The following is a 20,651-nucleotide window of genomic DNA, read 5'->3' as shown; positions in this document are numbered from 1 at the left end:
TAGTGAATGATATGGCAGATATAAATCTTTTAGGTCATGTTATCACTTTTCATTTGTAATATTTTTTCGAATCCATACACAGGTCTGGTTTTCGCTATAGCCATTCGAGATACCATTTCTGAATACAGGAAAAATAGAATAAACCATTATATTTATCCCACGAGAGAGTGATATAATTTGTACATAAAAGAATGACTGTAGGAAATTACGTTGTTTGTTTTATTATGTATACTAAAATTTAGCTCCCCTCAAGACAAATACATTTAAATTAACTATATTTAATTAAAAATATAACTATCCTAAATCACAAATAAATACATATTATAAATATTTCACATTTTTGAATCAGCCAGTTTTTATTTGGGCCTGATTACAAAATTGTGTTTGTGGAGGAATCTGACATGTTGGCACTACTGTCGCCAGTGTTGTTGATTGCGGTCCGGTGTGGTGGCTACCCTGCCAGTGCGGCTCAGAGCGGCGGGAACGTTTATACTTTATTCCAACAGCTGATTCTACGTGGGCCACAGCGAGCTGCCAGGGCTTCTCTAGCCCTCACAACGCACCCTAAACACCAAGTAATCATTTTTTTTTTTCTTAAACTCGTTATAATTTAAGTATTAAGTATATTTTTAATTAGTATATCAATCATTTTCCAAAAACAATTAAAAAAATCAGTTACTATGCAAAATCGTATGCTTTTTTTAGAAATGTTTATTTGTACAATAGTTGTAGGTTAAATATTTTTTTGGAATGTTTAAAGATTTAGTTCTGCTCTTTTACCGGTCAGTTTCTTTTGAACGATCAGCTGATCAATAATGCAGCGAGCGTAAGTACATTTCTATAAGAGACCGAACAATTCTTTTTTCCAATACAGACAGCATTAGTAAAATCTGTCCTTAGTCTGTAATGTAGAAAATAGACTGCCAACTGCTGTGTGTGCACTGATTGGAATTTATTTATAAATTTTTGTGAAATAAACTGTTGAAATACATTTTAAAACATACTAATCTGTACGTTATATGAGGGTGACATGTTAGTGGAGTTTTTTCCCCAAACTTTTTATACTCTAACACCTTTAAATGTCATAAATGGTTGTTAACAAAACGTACATAAATTAAAATAACTTAAAGTGTTTTGCTTAAGAGGAGAGGAGATAGTTGCGTGACTCTCTTCTAAAAAGTTACTTCTTGTCTTTGTTGAAATTAATAGGATTTCGCGAATACCACATGCTCACATAGATGTTGTGATTCAACATGAAATTTCAAAATTTGCATGAGAATATTTTTATTCATTTCAAACTTTGGCGCTAGACTAGTCTGGCCAATGAATGTGTTGTGCATTCCATACCAGCTAATCCGAGACGTTATACGAAAACTGTTATTTTATTTGGTTGTCTGAATGCAATAAATATCTCGATATTGTTGAAGGCCTAGCATTGGGTTAGAAATTAGAATTGAACTTGCATTTGGAATTTTTGCTTAGGAATGTAGTGGTGATTCTTGTTTCAAAATTAAATTAGTAGTGTTTAATACTTCTTTGTTTTTAAGTTCATAGTTTTTTATTCAACTTGTGTTTCGTATACTTTTATCTATTTCTTATAAAGTACTTATAAAGTCTTAAAGTCCTTATAAAGTTACTTTTCACTAAATACAGTCATCATTATTGCACCAAATCATTCACTATTTTACCAACCACTTTAAGAGGCGGCTGTAGTGAAATGATCTTGATCTTCTCCTCATGAGAAAATGTTAAATCAGATTTACTTCTACGCCCTTATTCTGGCGTTGTCGTTTTAAAGAAATAAATAACATGGACCTAAACGCATTTTAGTTTTGTTGCAAAGGGTTTGAATATTTAAATTTAAGTTAGAAATAGTTTTGAATTATTTAAAACATCTATAAAACTAACAAGCTTATTAGTAATATTTTTTAAACTTGACACTCTACGCCTAAAACATTGGGTGTTAAAGTACAAGTTAAAACTTACTTAACATTTTTATAAATAAACATATCTTCACGGTGCTAAGACTGATCAATCAAGAATAAGACTGAAGAAAATAGGGATATATTGTACGACTGGGGTTTTGTCATCAGTCAGAATGTCATTCTCAGTACCGATAGACTGTTATTACGGACTGATCAACTAAGAGTAATGTAATGTGTTTGAAGGGTGATCTTCTTTACTGATAGTGGATTGGCTAAGAATCAACTTCAGTTTGTTGTAAAATATTGCATTGTTGTCCCTAGCTGGGTCCAGTGTAATATAGTGAGCAGTGATAAAGCAATGTAACTGGTAATGATCTTTTCTTGTACCTACAATATTGCATCGAACGGTTGGCGTATCGCATGTTTTCCTCGTCTCGAATTACAAATGTTATTACAATGGCAGTACCATTTCAACAATCATTTAACGCGGATTATATTATCATAATGCGGATTGATTCTGATTTAGTATCAGTTTCGTACCAGAGGTGATAAAGTCAAAACCAAAAGTTTGAATTTATTGATTTTTGTTGAAGTCCATCTTTATGTGTGCAGTGTTTTAGTGTAAAATTACAATCAAATATAGTATATTCCCATCTTGTTTTCGTTTGCTTATGTCTGTATGCGTTTATAAACAGTTGTAAGTTTTAAAAATGCTAGACTAGGTTTAACATCCAAAGGTATTAATACGATGATTGAATAAAACAAACCAAACCATTTTTCAATTGAAAGGTAAAAATTAATTGAAGGGTCCTATTGACTGTACTCCAAAAAACGTATTTACTTGTACCCACAAACGTCTTGACTGTACCCCAAATGTCTTGATATGTACCACAAACGTCTTGATTGTACCCACAAGCGGCTTGAATGTACCCACAAATGTCTTGGTAGTACCCACACACGTCTTGATTGTAGCCCCAAAACGTTTTAATTGTACCCACAAACGTCTTGATTGTACCCACAAGCGCTTGATAGTACCCACACACGTCTTGATTGTAGCCCCAAACGTTTTAATTGTACCCACAAACGTCTTGATTGTACCCACACACGTCTTGATTGTAGCCCCAAACGTTTTAATTGTACCCACAAACGTCTTGATTGTACCCACAAGCGGCTTGATAGTACCCACACACGTCTTGATTGTAGCCCCAAACGTTTTAATTGTACCCACAAACGTCTTGATTGAACCCACACACGTCTTGATTGTAGCCCCAAACGTTTTAATTGTACCCACAAACGTCTTGATTGTACCCACAAGCGGCTTGAATGTACCCACAAATGTCTTGATAGTACCCACACACGTCTTAATTGTAGCCCCCCAAACGTTTTAATTGTACCCACAAACGTCTTGATTGTACCCACAAACGTCTTGATTGTAGCTATAACATCGTGATTGTACCTTCTTAAGAACAATGTTTAAATCTTATGCATTTTTACGATCACATTTTTAGTCATAGAATTATGGGAGATGTTCCCCATTTTACACAGATATAATTTTATCTGCATCCAAAAACTTATAAATTTTTTATACATTTATAAGTCACTCAGTAAAAGTACCAAAACTGTTTCGCACTTCATTTTTTAAATATTCATAAAATAAAACATTTTACATTATTATCACGTTTGTCTTGTAAAATTTATGTATTGCTCTGAATTGTCGCTTTACAATTAATTATTTAGTTCAAACAAATCTACATTGTTTTTATTTATATTATTATATTGTGACGTTTTAACAAATTTTGGTTGATCAGTTTTTTTAACGTCAGCAGTTTTAATTTATTCTTATTTTGAAGATGAAAACCTAATACTTTACCGCAGTGAAAGAATGCTATTTAAATATTTTCACCACAGTTTTCCAAAATTAAATAATAATGTAACATCTTATAATTTATTACCTGCAATCAAGGTACAGGTCCAGGTTATTTCTCTTAGGTACAGGTATCCTGCGCTAGAGCTAGCAAAATAGAAAATAAGCGACGTGATACGTTTACGTGGACTTTTCTTCCATAAATAAAAACTATTTATAATTTTACAGTATGCAATACTTATAAACCGTAACAGGATTTCGGTTATTTGCCATCGTTATACGGTACAAAAGGTCAGAACACAGCGTTTCGAGGATTGGAATCTACCCTTTTCGTCAGGTGGTGAGGATTAATACATACAAAATACCTCCCCCAGCTGACGAAGAGGATAGATTTCAATCCTCGAAACGTTGTGTTATATCTTTTGTAAACCTATAACGATGGCAAATGTCCCGAAATCCCTCTTATCCTATCAAACCTTCCATCGCCAATAAAAAACTTTGAATAAATAATTATAAACAGTTTTTTAAAGCTCAAACAATAGTTTAACCTCTTAATTATCCAAAACCGCAGAAATCCGGTATTTCGGTACGTTTCGGAGAGATCGCGATATAAGGCGACAACACGTGTTGTCGCTTTCATTAAGCTGACGGTTGTGTCGTCAAGTCGTCTAATTGGCTCTGCCAACGGCAACACACAATTCCTCAGCCCTAGTAGTTGTTGTGGATGAACATTAATTGCCAATTATGAACAGTTAATGAGATGCACTCAGACGCTCCACACGTGTTTATATGTTTAGATTTAGCCATGGGTTGGAATATGGACTTGGAAATGATGTACTTCCTTCAATACCACATGGTGGAAATAATCTAATTTTCAACTGTATAAATTAATCGATTTGGCCTTGTTTTAAACCTCTTAAAAGAGGATGTTGTTATTTGGATGCATTTCTGCGTCGTTGGCTGAGGCGTTAGCGAAGCTTACACCTAGAGGGGCTTGATAAATTTGGTTTTAAGTCTCTCTCTATTGGTCCCTCGCGATAACTCTAGAGCCAACTAGATTCTTGGATATGGACTTGAAACTTTGCATGAAGATTCTATACAAGGATAATATAATTCGATTATGGTGCAAGCCCCTCCGTGGGATTTGGCTGAGCGTTTAGCGAAGCCTATAACTGTTTGTGTTTCGAGAATGAATAGAGCTTAGCTATCCACGGGATATCTAGAAACCATTTCATCTGTATACTTTAAATTTTGCATTAAACTTCACTTCAATATGGAACAGGAATTAACGATGAATGTAGGTACATGTCTACCCATAGACTTTGACAGACCATAATTAAGTCTGTCCCTCAGCAAGGCTAGCAGATTTTCTCTTTTGTCTGCCTTGGGGTTGTAAATATTTGTCTGCCTGATTGCTTATCTGTCTATAGGACATCTCGACAATGAAATGAGCAGACTTCAGCGAAGTTTGTTGTGTACCAGGTGTGGCACACTGGCTATGTTGTGTACCAGGTGTGGCACACTGGCTATGTTGTGTACCGGGTGTGGCACACTGGCTATGTTGTGTACCAGGTGTGGCACACTGGCTATGTTGTGTACCAGGTGTGGCACACTGGCTATGTTGTGTATCAGGTGTGGACTCGTCCACTCCAAACTTATTATAACCATACTCAGTGTGAAAAATATGCTACCGTACCTATCACTGAGAAAACCACCAGGAATTACTTGTACCATCGACTCATAAGAAATTGGGTAAATAAATAGTAAATTTTCGGAACAACAAAAATAGGCTCATCTTCCATTTACAGTACAATTTTGGTTGCACATGTTTTAAAATGGATATCTATCTCCATTTTAAACGTGTGCAACCAAAATTGTAAGTGATGCTCAACAAACACACCATAACATTTGTTGAGGAGGAAGACTGGGACTCTGGTAAATGTTGAAAACCGTAACTTCTTGTGATCTTAACTAGTTTAATTCAGACAGTTATTGGTGCCCGGAAGCGAGTAATAATTTCGATTCAGTGAGTCAGCCACCGCCTGCTGGTAGTAACTACTAGTAAGCCCGCTCTTGTGAAGGCGTATAGCTTACTGGTAGTGAGATTATTGTTCGTTCATGCAAACTGTGGTTTTGAGTACGTATCTGGAATCGCTATCCAAGATATTATTTATTGTAATTCACACTATAAGGCATTGAGATCAAGTTGAACTTCTAGAAGCAAATTTTATAACCTTTCTAGAGTTATCACTTCGTAGAAACGCACTTGAAAAAAATGTGGTAGGGAATGTAAATCGGATGAAGTAAAAGAATGGAGAGAGGGGACTGTTACAGAGTATATCTGGTGAGAAAAATTGTCCCTTTTGGTGATTTCGATTGGTTACACATTAAAAAAGAGAACTTGGGAGTATTTTTTTTTGGGGGGGGGGGCATGGAATCTATTCTTAGGGCATGAAAAACGTCGGGTAGTTGAAAATGTTAGGACTTGCTGACTCGAAATTTATAAATCGTCTCGAATCTTTGTACTTTACGTCACTCATTACTGGAAAAGCCAAGTAAATCAGGATTTCGGGGGGAATTTTGTTTTTTGTACAGTAACTAGTTTGCGAGATAATCTATTCCAAATATTAAAGTGGCCCCATTTGAAAAGATCACAAAATGTAACTACATGCCGTGGAAACGATTTGCAAAATGCTCACGTCTGCAAGCAATGTTAACATAAAAACAGTGTAGTTTGCAACTTTGAAAAGCTTTTTGAAATGAACAACTCGTATGGATAACAACAGTCCCTATTAGGGCTCAAAAGTCTGTGAGAATCTTTAGTGTGTTGCTGTCTGTATTGTACTTAAAGTACGTACACAAGTTAAATCCAAACGTTCAATTTAGTGACAATTTATAGGTATATTATTCGAATGTTTTAATTTAATTTGTCCGTTTGAATGTTTAAAATGAGCAATAAAGATAAACACGTTTCCTTTCCAAAAAGTTTGGCTTTATATAATTTTTTACATATAAAACATACGTGTCACAAAAATGTAAAAGTAGTTTCTGTTTAAAATTTTAAAAATAGAAGTGCCCGACTATATCAACTATAACACTTTCAATATTCAAAAATTTGGGACCTTCTGATCTTGAATTATTTCGTAATATATTTTTTTTATCTGTTAAAAAATGTCGATTCTGAAATGAACAGACATATTTGCGATGCAGCCACACATTCCTAGTTTACATTTGAACAAGTAGAAAATTCATACATTTTAAATATTATAAATAACATTAATAGGCTGCCTAATAACAGCATCGTTTTTGTATCTTAGCCTCAAAGCCCAATTTACATTGTATACACAGCCCGGTTTTTTTGAAATCGATATAAATATTTGCTCAAAGGAGAAATTCAATCTTCAGCTGCACCAGTTTTGATGAAGGTCAAAATGAGAGGGTATAAAAAGAGTTAAATATGTGAAATGATACTTTTTTATGTCTTGTATCATATTTTTTTTAGCTTGACAAATTTAAAAACTAACCGTGAACATGTGAATAAATACTAAATCAGCTTCAGCTAACCATATACAAGTTCTTAAAATGGCGATTTTCCTGTCTCTTCATATAGTTGCTTGACGATTATTTTTATTATTTGTGTGTATAATTGTCTTTTTTAATTATTAGTGAAGATATCTCCTATCTAGTGAAGATATAGTCGTTTTTTATTTTTAACCCTTTCAATACACTACATTATGACCTCCGCCAAAATTAGCGTGGCTGGTAATCAACACGCTAATTTTTCCTAGGAAATTGTCTATCGATTTCTAGAAAAGCCAGGTTTTGTAAGAATAATGTAACTTGGCTTTAGGCTACTAGATACGGCTATCATATCTCAACTGATTGCAAGAACGTAGTCAGGAAAAATGTTAGGGGGTTCCAGACAACTGATATTTTCCTGTAGCAGACAGAGAGTAAGGCCCCATTTTATTTCTTAAAAATTCTTGACCCGTTTCTTTGTTGAGAATGATCTTTCAGTAATAGTCTACATGTCAGTAATACTAAATTATCGAAATGATAATAATCGTTCACTAAAAATTCTAATTGAAAAAATTGAAAATTTTGGGAGGAGTCTGGACCCCATTTGGCCACCCTTGCTGGCTATAATCCTTGTGATTAGAAGTTTGAGTGCAATTCTTTGAGACAGCTAGGCTACATGAAAGATGGAAAAGATCGCCAGTACTTCATGTCCTGCTCTAGATCAGGTATTGTATTCTGTGTGAGGCAATCAGACTAGTTGAAGGTTACTGTTGTTAAGCCAGTATTTATGTTGCTCCTATCAATTATTTCCTTGTCCTATTTCCATCCTAATTTACTCCTATCTATTGTCGTCAGGGCGAAGCAGAACAATCCTATCTGAGGTGTCTAATCAATAATGTATTCCGATGCAGGTACGGGAAGTGTATCCCATGGTGACAAAATTCGTAGTACGTAGTGTCTTCAGAAGTTACCTTTTATTTCATATGGTCTAAACCCCGAGAGCAAATTTTCATTTGATAGGCCCACAACCTAGTTTTCTTGAAGGCGATAGAGACAGTTTCCCGAAGAAATTGATCCTCAGCCGCACTAACTTTTGATAATTTTTTATTTCTCGGATCATATTATTCCTATCTTGGCACACTTAAACCCAGCTGTAAGTCACATAAATAAATGTCAAATCAGCACGAGCTAACCGTATACAGACCCTAAGTGTAGCTATTTTCAATCCCTGCATGTACCTGAGATACAGGAAAATACAATCTGAGAAAAATATCGTTGTTTTATTTTTAAAAACTCTTTGGTACCCTCCAATTTCGACCCCCACCAAAACGAAAGGCGATCTTTCTTAGAAAATATTCATTTGTGTGCTTATGCAATGCAAATCGGCTTTCGACTCTAGACTAATAATAGGCTAATATTAATTAGTTACAACTTTGACTGATTTATTCTGGACTGTATGCTTAAACGTGGCATACCTTTTATTTCCAAAAGGAGTACTTGTTCCAGGATTATCTAGTCCTAGTTAATTTGTTTTATAATTTTAATATTCTTAGTAAACGGTATGCAATTACTATAACTTTACTTTGCTTTGACTTTTTTTCCCGTGTGGTATTTGTATTATCTATGGCAATAAACAAATTGACTTTCGACTTGTACTGAAGCAGAGAGATAAGTTAGGTTAGGTTGCAGCACGGAGACTCGGAGAGTCAGCTGATTTCAAGGTCAGAAATAAAGCGTGTTCGTGATTTATTACCGTTTTCATACAGCCTAATAATAGTCTAACCTTAAGGGCAACATCCTGGAGGAGAATACCTGTACATCCTCGTGACCTTGAATATGGGTTTCAGATTAATTGGATGTTCATATTCAAAGTCACGTACTGCCGCGTTGGAATTCCCATTCAGCAATGGATGCACGATAAAACTGTGATCAAAGTATTCAGTCAGGACATACGGTATAAGATGAAATAATAACAATGTTATTGCTAGTATTTGAATACAATGAGCTCCGGTATTGCCTACTTTACTAAGAGATAATAAATTTGGAAATTTACTGTTGTAAACTCCGTTAACGACATTTTTCATGATTACAACTACAATTATTACTATCCACAACTTTAAAAAAATTATGAAAAAGACCTTGGATAAAAAATGTAATTTCTAATCATTTCTATTTTAAACTTTAAAAATGGCACAACGCACAAATCATCACTTCAAATCGTAGTTAAAATCTAGTTAAATATACTGAGTAAATCATGATTTTGCAATATAAAAGACATACATTAATATGAAATCACATATAATATAGCCGACACTGGAAGGATTACATATTCTAGTAAAGGAAGCCACCTTCAGAGATAGTATCTCTTCATGACCCAAAAAGAATACTTCAACCTACGGTACAAATTAGTTAATTAAGACCAGCTTAAGAAACGAGGATAATTTGTGATCAGAGGTAGATAGATGTACATTGTGATGTGTTTTTGTTTAAAACAAGATTTCAGTTCTTTGAACAACGTGGTATTACATCTTAAAAAATTTACAAACCAAATCCATTTTCTTCAAAAGGATTTTCTATGACGCGGGATTTTAAACTTCCGATATTGCTGTTAGCCGATTCAGGAAAGGTTTGGGTTATCTCTCTGAGAGTGTCATGTCCTTGAAGGTCCTGATATTGCTGATAGTCGATTCTAGATCTCGGGAAAGGTTTGGGTTATCTCTCTGAGAGTGTCATGTCCTTGAAGGAGTGTTTGAGGTCCTGTTATTGCTGCTGGTCGATTCTAGATCTCAGGAAAGGTTTGTGTTATCTCTCTGAGGATGACATGTCTTCGAAGGCCTTTTTGGAGGTCCTGGATATATCTAGTTGGGAGAAGATTTGGAGATAGGAACTCTAACAACTTCTATGTCTGTCTAAGTAAAGGGGCCTGTTAGTCTTTTAAATCGGACAGCGTCATGATTGCAGATTATAACTATTTCCAACAAGTTTTAAAATATTAATTAAACGTCTTAACAGCGTACTTCGCTGAGAAATTCGTGCAAAATTTGTAGCAATAGGACGGCTTAATTCAAACCCAGTTAGTCAATCTTTTTGGCTTACGCATGAAAGAAAATACGAAAAAAGCACCAAGTTTCAATTCCAAATTACAGTGTTTAACTCCAAGATCAAAGTAGTATTCATTTTCAAAGAGAGTGTGGAAAAATGGAAATGAAAGCCAAAATAGTCTAAGTGAGTGTTATACTGTAATTGTCGTGTTTGTATTTTAGAGAAACGTAAGTTATCCATTGTATATGTACGTAGAATCCAAACCTACAGTTCTACAGGCAGTCCTATGGTGTTTCAATAGCCTACATTTTATTTTCCTGTGTTTGATACTATTTCAAGTACTTCCGAGATACGTTTTGGCTCCAACTCGAATAAACTTTATCGTTACTTTGCAGTTAGAATTATCTACACTACAGATAAATACACTACTGATAACGCCTGACTATGATAAGAATATTTTGGCTACAAGAAAATAGTTGTATCTAGAAAATAATTGTCTCAAACTGCACTCTGATTGGTGGCGTAGTTCCGTAATCCAGTTCCTTGCAAATCGGTTGTTAAGATTTAGAGGTTATGTTATGTTTGATTGTCTCATCTGACGTAACCAATAATGTTTAGTTTGGCTGAAGCGTTGTCAAGTTGTTTAGATTAACTTTGTGTTGTGTGTGGGCTTTAAAAAAATGCTAATCAAATAAAGTTCCAAAATCAATGATTCGGAATTCACGAAAACTGTATTTCCTTGGTTCCCATTGATTGATTGGGTATCAATAAATCAGTTAATGGACACTTGGTAAGAAACATTAATACTAGTTAGTATCAAGACAACATTTTCTTCACTTAGTCCTACGCGTCATCTTTACCCCTTATGAGTAAGGAGGCGTTTAAAGTTATTACTGTAGTTAACCGGTTAATTCATTATTACATCTCGTGATAGCCTACGATACAGATTTTCTTCACCATTCCTTTGCAGAACTTCTCCAGCAAACGTAAAATCGGAAAAGCAGTTGTATACACAGAGTGTCCCGTAACTCTCTAGACAAAGGTATACCACGTTATTGCTCAGGTCAAGACAGACATATTTCACCATATGAACATGGATCTCCGATGCTTAATTTTCCATATGTCTGTCTGTACGTGTTTTTTTATTAAAAAAATAATATCTCAAAACCCAATAAATTAAATTATACCAAATTTGGTTGAAATGTTTATGATAAAGAGGCCACTTACTGAAGAAATATCACGAAATTATCTTTAGTACTCGTACTCGTATTTTCAAAATGGCGGCCATATGAACTTTTAAACTTAGAATATCTAAAAAAAACCAGTAGTTTTTCTCAAGAACTACAAGAATAACAGTTTTTAGAGGATATCTAAAATCTTAGGATACAAAAATTATTTTAATAGAATAATAAACAATTGTTTAGAGCAGATTTACTGTGACAAGACATGGCCTACATTGAGAGCTGCCGTTAATTCAGATTTTATTGGGTATTCGCTGAGAAACTCAAGACGTAAGTATTGCCAATGTATGGGGTCTAGATACTGAATGTGACACATTCCTGACTCTCTCGTCCGTAGAGTCCCGTAAACCGGAACGGAGTTCTGCACTAAAGTAACGGTGAGACGGGGTGCGAGAATGTTAAGTGACACCGGTCGATGAGGCGCCGGTTAGAGCAGGTTAGATCTGAGCCGAGATAAGGCACAGTGCGGACTCCAGGACATGGGCCATCATCTGCATGGCCTAATGGTTCCTTCACTGAATGTGTCCTGAAATAACCCGAGGTCGGTGTACTCGTTGCAGACTAAAACAGCTGATACTGGGTGTTGGTGCATGTTTATAGCAACCGAATTCAAAATTTTTATTCACATACACAAAACAATAACATATACAGTTACACTTTCATAATTTCAAATGAATAATCCCCCATATAGACTGTAGGTCTGTGTAAGGGAAGAGTCCATAAATCAGTCTATTCTTGATTTACATTTATGTAGTACAGTTTTACATTAAAACTTACAAAAGATTGTAAAACCTTGTACAAAAATTTTGCACAAAAGATTTAAAAAGAATGAAACCGAATCCTGAAGTACTGTTCGGTTTCATTTCTACAGCCAATTGGTACATTTGACAACATCTACTGACAATTTAATGAGAACATCGCTACAGGATGGTTATAATTACGAAAGTTGTACCCTTCTTACTATTGTTTGTATCTGATTACATTTCCCTGTACCATTAAATTGATATCAGTAGTATACTTTGGCCGTTCCTGGACAAACGCACCGAGGACCGGTTCTGGGACAAACCGTGTGAGACCGAATCTGGGACAGAATTTTTTAGAGAGCGACTAAGAGTGTGAGTACGGGTGGTGGTCAGAACCGCGCCGCCGCAGCGAATCACACCACGCATGTCATCGCTGTCCCGCCATCCGCGCAGACACCACGCATTTTTATTTACCACAATTGTGAGTATGTATGTGTTTGTGATTTACTGATCAGATCTAAATAGACGATGTTGTTTACATGGTTGTTCTGGAGCAGTTGGTTGTTTGGTCTACAAGTGTGATTGTGATCTGTTGAATCTTTCGTAAAACCGCTCCGAAGAGGTATGTAGTGTTTTTCTTGAGGTGATTGAGATATTTTGTAGCCGTATGGTACATTAGGGGAAAAGGAGTAGAGATTGCTGTCTCCAAATGTTTGTGAGAGTGAACATCATGATTGACAAGACTGTTGTTGACAATATTGCAGTGTATCTCGATGACATCAACGGCTCTGAGATTCGGTGGATTCGATGCAATTACATTTTCATTGAGTTGAAGTAAGTTGATTCTTTTTGTAAGTTTGTTGCATCCGATTTTTCAAAACCTAAGAGATCACTAACGGTTTTATCCAAGTAGAATTTAATTGGAGAATTAATTGATATTTTGTCACCCATCTTTGAAGATCTTGAAATCGTTAGAATTTACACTAAGATTTCAACGATTGTATGTAATCTCTGAAACTCTTTTCAAAGTTTTTCAATGGTCCAGTAACCGCATTGAAGTATCAGCGGTTTCGGAATGAAATGTATTTCCAAGTCCCAAAAATAGACTTTTGCATGTTGCAACAAGTTGTATATGTTGTTCTCAGAGTAAAAATCCAACAAGAGCTATATAATACTCCGCGTTTGGATCCAAGTGGATGGGGTGTTCTAGATGGAGAGTTCAATACAGACTCAGTTCCAGTTAGTTTGAGTAATGGCATGGTTGCAGTTTTTTATATACTTATAATTCTATACAAGTTTTAGATGAAGTTACTACCATCATGGAAGTCTTCAAAACCTCTTTCCATATATTTTTATTTCGTTGTTGAATTTTTTTCTGCATGATGTATATCTTGCCTTCTAATTCACTCAATTGAACTTTGACAACCACATCATATGGCTCCACTGCTTTGCTCACTTGACCAATTCTCTGGTGGTTTTTTCAGTAGGAAGCTGCCCCATATCTTTTCACCATTTACGGTACTAGTGGGGACAATCTCGATCGCATTTATTATTTTTCTTCCGATTTTACCAAATGCGATTCCAATAATTTCTTGACTTCGGATAAATCTTGTGAGACTTTTGATACATCACTTGCAAGCTCAATTATCTCGTCAGGAGAAGGGTCTGAATTGGGTTGAGTTGGTATTGATCCAATTTCAATTTCTTCTCCAAATCTGTTGAAAATAAAACCACGGTTTCCATGCATTTTTATTGTTCCTTATATTACGAAGAATATGTTCCCAGTCCTCACCAGCTGAATCTCGTCGTAGAACCTCCAGGCACAAATGTCCACAGATAGGAGGATCATCAAACCCCTGAATACGCTCTGAGTTATAAACCAACCCTTTTGGCCCCAAGTACCTGACTACTTCTATTGGAGGATTGACATCGCCATATGAATCAAAATACAATTTCTTTTCACCACGTTTCACATAACACTCCAGTGAGTACCACCAGATGAAAGGTCACCAAGATTTACAATACCACGTTCGATATTTGTAGGTTTGTCTGGAAGTAACTGTCGCATGAAAACACCTCTATACTCATTAATGTTTAATATACCTGCTAATTTTTCTATTTCATTCACCAAGAAACAGCGGGAAGATCTCTTTTTTTTATTTCCACAGACAACAGTGCATCAAGCTTCCGACCAATACGACGTTTCAACCCTCTACCCGTAGGGTCTTTTTCAATAATGGTGTCCAAACTCTCTCATCGACTAAACTCTTAACCAAGGTATAAATTTTTTTCTCTCAGTAAAGGAGCCAACTTTCTTCTTATTAATGGAGAGATGAAGCGTTTACCTCCAGGAACTGACGAATCCACCATTTCCATAATTTCCCTTCAAAAACCCCTCCTTGTTTATTAGATACGAGTTGGTTGTAACTTAGAAGCAATTGTAAACCTTTTTTGTTCTTAACAGCTCTAGAAACGGCTTTGTGTTGCTCTCCAGGAAAGAAGTATACGATCACTTCCGTGAGACACAACGCTGTTCATTAGATAATCTGATTACTGTAGGTTTCCGTCTTTTGTACCGCTATACGAAGCTTACGTTTTTGGGCTTCGGATAGCCGAACTGTATAATTATATCTGACTTTTCCATTCTATACGCTTTCTTATATACAAAACACTGACATGAAAACAATAATTGCCCCTACTAATGAAAAAAATAAATCATTTTTTATTTTACTTTTTTTTTGTTTTTTTGTTTTTGTTTTTTTGTTTGTTTGGTTTTTTTATTTGTTTTTTACAGGAATTTGATTATGTTTTCGAGTAATGTCATATGAGAAATGTGCCTCAGATACAACGACAACATATGCTGTGGTGCCGCTGCTCCCCTGTGGAGATGCAATAGCTTTTACAAAATCTAATTCAATCTGAATGTCACTTCGAGAATCTTGTCTGTTGTTGGTTGATGTAGAGATGTGTGTCAATTACAACCAAGGTGAGTTATCAATAAATTCTTTCAGGTTTACTAACACGTTATTGTCTCCGAAGTTTATTTTTCGGAACCCTAGGACGTGATCGTACATGATCCTGTAATATACCATTAGTAATATCAAAATTCTGCAATTCCTGAGGGTACCTTTCGCCATTAATTTTCACAGACACATTTTTGATGTTGCAGCTGTCAAATCTACTAGGATCTTTTGCCTGGGTGTTTGTTCTGTTTTGTCTGAAGTGCGATTATAACAAATCTAGGATTGTACACATTTCTGTAAACACTTGTAATATCGAAGCTGAACGATGAACCGAACACCCCCTCTTTTGTCGATGCATTGCCATTGAAAGAAGTTGTAGACTAAAGCATCCTTGTCACTCAGATGTTTCAAACCATCAATTAACTGGATTTTGGAAGTGCTGGTATAATCGACTATGGGGACTCGTATACACAAACGACTCTATCACAATTTTTCCATCACCAGGATCCTTTGCTGTGGACACCTGCCCCTTTTCCAGTGAAACAACGCATCATTATCTTCATTCCTAGTAAATGTGATTTCAAAACCTCCCTTGTACATCGGGTAACGTAGGTGGTCAAAGAACCCTAATCCTAAATGCCCAAGTGTGCCGAGTGCTTCAAACTTCCCACCTCCTGTAAACGATGATGAGAAACCACTACTTGAGAGTGTTTGTTTTTCAGTGTTACTGTAACTAACAACCCCCTTTATAGTGCTGGTGATGCCGGGGAGTTCTACTGTGTCGATCAATGTATTGTGTTTCCTCAGCTCTATTCTTGAAAACAAGAAGCCGCGAAGTTGTCTACCAGTTTGACAGTAGAGTTATTTGATAATCAGATCCATCAGATTTTTGCACATACTTTCCTTGAATGTGGTACATTATGCGTGAATCATAAAATGCGTCTCTCCATGATCCAGTTTGAATGTTGTATTGTTGTTGGGTGCATTGAAGTTGAGCTTTGAAACTGGCATTGCAGTTTCTATACTCACTTCTTGCTATACCGCTCGAAAAATTCAATATACAGTTTTCTCCATCACTGGTTTTACCACTGATCACTGTTCTATTATATCCTCTCTTATATATAGGGTAAAAATATTTGCTTTCATTGCTTTATATATCTGATGGGTAGATACATCCTGAAGTTCCTAACCCCATACCGAGTTTACGTTTCAAACCACATTCCTCCTGTTGTTGCTAGGCCGACCATACGCTCATTCAAGTCAGGCATCATCTGAGGTAACCCTCTCCCAAGCTTTCTTTTGTAATATTTTTGTCCGCCTCCCACCTGTCTTCTGTGTTTTTATGATCCCTATACCATATATCTATGCTTCTTACAAGCTTCATCGAGGGGGTTAATTCCCTTATCTCCCCTAACAAGTCTCTTGTCAAGCTGGGTGCCGGGCCCACAGTAGTTGTACGTATCAAGATTTCCAGTTCTTGGGCGCATGTAACTCGAATATTAACTTGTTAATGATGTCGTTCAAAAGCCCTTTACCTTCTATAACATTGTTCAGGCAAAACAGACAAACATCTGACTAGGTACTTCAACCCTTTAGGTGTAAGCAATTAGGTCTTTTTCCATTTCATCGTGAAGGAAATCAACCACAGACAGTTTTTCATTATGAAAGTTGTTGTTCCCAGCTTCTTCCTGAGCTTGAATGTAGTGTAACCTGTCAATGAGGTCTTTGAAGTTCTTTATGTACTTTCATTGTAAACCTTTAACCCTGAACCAATTGTTGCCACTTTTCCATTCACCAACTCATCCCAAATAGGTTTTATCATATGTTTTACCACTTTAGTCCTTGACTTGATTTGAGGACGATTTACTTTTGGGATTGTTTTCTTTGGAAAAGCGAGTTTGTCCTCACCAACATGTCCTTGTAAGAGTTCCAGTCTATCATCGGTGTACAGATCCTTCTCTACTATATTGTTTTTCGTCAAACAATCTCCAAAGACCCTCAGTCCCTTTGTATTTCTTTTGAGAGCTGACTAATATAATGTCATCATAATCAAATGTAATCGGTTCGGAACCGATCTTCGGCTGCGCTCTAGATTTCATCGTACCAAATACCAAACTGTTTGTCCGTTGGATTTTGGAAGGTATCGGGCTCCTAGAGAACCAAGTGTTACTACTTTAGAATCCATCAACTGTTTCATCGATTGCTCTTGAGGTTTGTACTTCTGGCTCATCATCGTAATCTACATCCTCAAACGTTCGACGATCTGAATGCTTTGAGGTTGAAATCTTACCAACTGTTTCATACGGTTTTGACTACGTATCTTTTGTGTTTTCCAATTCTCTATGTTGTTTGTTCCCTAATGGCTCTGGTGATTGGTTTCGTACTTTTTCTCATTTTCACGAACAATCTTCTAACTCTTTTAAAATGGGTCTGAGCAAACTCACTTTGTAATTTCCGGTTTAACTCATCCAACTTTCTAGCTTTAGAAACATTGAGTGGTCGATCATGTGTTTATTGATATGTTACGATTGGCAGACGTCTCATTAGCATTTGATGATATAGTATTTTTGCTTGAGAAGTTTTTTAATTCATCCTGTTCAGCACGTTTGAACTTTGCAGCCAAGACACTCTGGAATTTTTTTCAAGTCGCCTTGCTTCTTTTGCATCTAGTTTATTCGCCATGTTGTATACTTATAGTAATAGACACAGAGTTATTCTTCAAATCTTTCAAGTCACATTTATGAACGTCAAATTACGTTTATACTTTAAACGTCAAATTACGTTTTTACTTAAACGTCAAATTACGTTTATTACTTAAACGTCCAAATTACGTTTCATGAACGTCAAATTACGTTTATACTTAAACGTCAAATTACGTTTATGAACGTTAAATTACGTTTATACTTAAACGTCAAATTTACGTTTATGAACGTTAAATTACGTTTATACTTAAACGTCAAATTACGTTTATAAAATAAACGTTTTTTTTTTTTTTTAAAAAAAAAAACAACGTTAAATTACGTTTATGAACGTTAAATTACGTTTATACTTAAACGTTCAAATTACGTTTAATGAACGTTAAATTACGTTTATACTTAAACGTCCAAATTACGTTTATGAACGTTAAATTACTTTTATGAACGTTAAATTACGTTTATACTTAAACGTCAAATTACGTTTATGAACGTTAAATTACGTTTATGATGAACGTTCTTAAATTACGTTTATACTTAAACGTCAAATTAACGTTTATGAACGTTAAATTACGTTTATACTTAAACGTTCAAATTACGTTTATGAACGTTAAATTACGTTTATACTTAATTACGTCAAATTACGTTTATGAACGTTAAATTACGTTTATGAACGTTAAAATTACGTTTATACTTAAACGTCAAATTACGTTTATGAACGTTAAATTACGTTATGAACGTTAAATTACGTTTAATATACTTAAACGTCAAATTACGTTTATGAACGTTAAATTACGTTTATACTTAAACGTCAAAATTACGTTTATGAACGTTAAATTACGTTTATGAACGTCAAATTACGTTTATGAACGTCAAATTACGTTTATACTGGTACGTTTTTACAACGAAGTATTATTCAACACTTTAGTTTCCTTTTTAAATTGCACATATATTTTCCCTTTTTTTTGTGGTTTAGCTGTAGTATTAATAGATATGAACCCATGAGGTGTTTTCCAGCACTCAAAACAGAGAGCCTCAAATTGGTTGAAAGTCATGTCAGAACCTACAAAGTCCTGGAACACTCTCTTTGTATAGTACTTGTTCATTGTAAACAGACACAACAGATTAACATTGTTTCGTATGACCTGCATATCAACTCGACCATAGCTCCGACTCAGGTAGACACAAGAAATCCCTTTATGACGTCCTCTAATGAAATAGTCTTTGATTTTAGTTTGGCTCTTCTAGGAGGCAGTCATCAAATACCACAAATGAGTTTGGTTTGCAGTCATCGATAGAAATGAGATCTTGACAGGACGAATAGAAAAAATTAGAAAATTTGTCTCCTTCTAAGGTTTTTTTTCTAATCTACTGTATTGTTCACGGCAGATCTACATATGCAGGTTGTTCTATTGAACGACTGAAAACACGTATAGATTCTTGAACGGAACTCCATCTTTGTTGTAAATGAAATTCAATAACAAGTTCGTTTTACCACTCCCAGACGGTCCTACAATAAGACACCGTAACGGTCTAGGTAAAAATTGGTCTTCGAATTTATCTTTGCAATACACTTGAATTTCCATAGTATGTTCTCTTACATACATTTACAATTTAACAGTTTTCGCATATTCTATAATGACCCATGCTAGGGTTCGGATATTGTCTTCGAGTACGAAAACGCTTGTCGTCCTTTGATGAAAGTACCACTTTATGGTGTTCTACGCTGTAGAGATTGTGTGCTTGACTCCGAATTGTATTCATCGTTTTTGTAGTGCTCGATGGTTACTAAACAAACAGTCTTTAATAGTTGCTAAAAGGTAATTTCATTTTCAACTACAGCTTTTTTCACGCCCTTAGACCTCTTTATGAAATGGTTGTCTTCTATATTGCTCGCATACATCTTGGATCGTAGTCCTACAAACTCTCGCATGATTCGACCATTAAGTTCATCTTTCATTTTACCCAGAACTTTTTTTTGTTTACGTGGGGAAGCCCATATTGGTTGGGGTTGGGGTAGTCACTTGTAATCAAATAATCCAATTAAATGTTTCATGTCTTCATAGAAGTTTTTCGTTTTGATGTCATATATCAGGGAATCGGTTATCGGTGTACACCATTTTTATATTAGATCCATACTTCTCTTTCATTACATTGTAGTGGAAATCATACATCAGTGTCTTTGATATGTCTAGAATACTCATACCTACGTAAATAGGTTTATTTAACAAAAGTTTTTTCTTACTACTAAAATGTACAGCAACTAGGTTTTCTGTAAAGATGGTTTCGACTCTTAAAGTTCGGTTTGCTAACCCATCTTTCCCACTAATTTGGACTTAGTACCCAAACGAATGTCCACACGATTTCTCATATTTCCATAGTTTTTCCAAAAACTGAGTTGTTCATAAGTTTGAAAAAGTCTTTCTCAAAATCATTTTTTCGCCTTTGTACGCTCCATGGTATTCAGATTAATGTACGGTTGCAACCAATTGCTTTGACTGAAACTAAGAACTCTATGAACATGTTTTAGTTTCATACCCAGACTCAAATAAAGCTTTAAATTTTTGTAGTGTACGACATACTTTTCTTTGCCATAGAGAGTTGTCAGAAGCTTTGCCATTTTCGATCCTGGTGGGACTCTACGTTCTGGAGCGAGAGGTA

At 35.4% G+C, this 20,651-nt stretch overlaps 1 pseudogene; it reads left to right on the top strand.

The window, feature by feature from the left end:
* Positions 1 to 493: 493 nt before the first annotated feature.
* Positions 494 to 20,651, top strand: part of LOC124367105 — a 42,531-nt pseudogene continuing 22,373 nt past the window's right edge.

The sequence above is a fragment of the Homalodisca vitripennis genome, chromosome 8 (assembly GCF_021130785.1).
Source record: "Homalodisca vitripennis isolate AUS2020 chromosome 8, UT_GWSS_2.1, whole genome shotgun sequence".
Taxonomy (NCBI): Eukaryota; Metazoa; Arthropoda; class Insecta; order Hemiptera; family Cicadellidae; genus Homalodisca; species Homalodisca vitripennis.
This window is presented reverse-complemented; position numbering and strand designations above follow the sequence as displayed.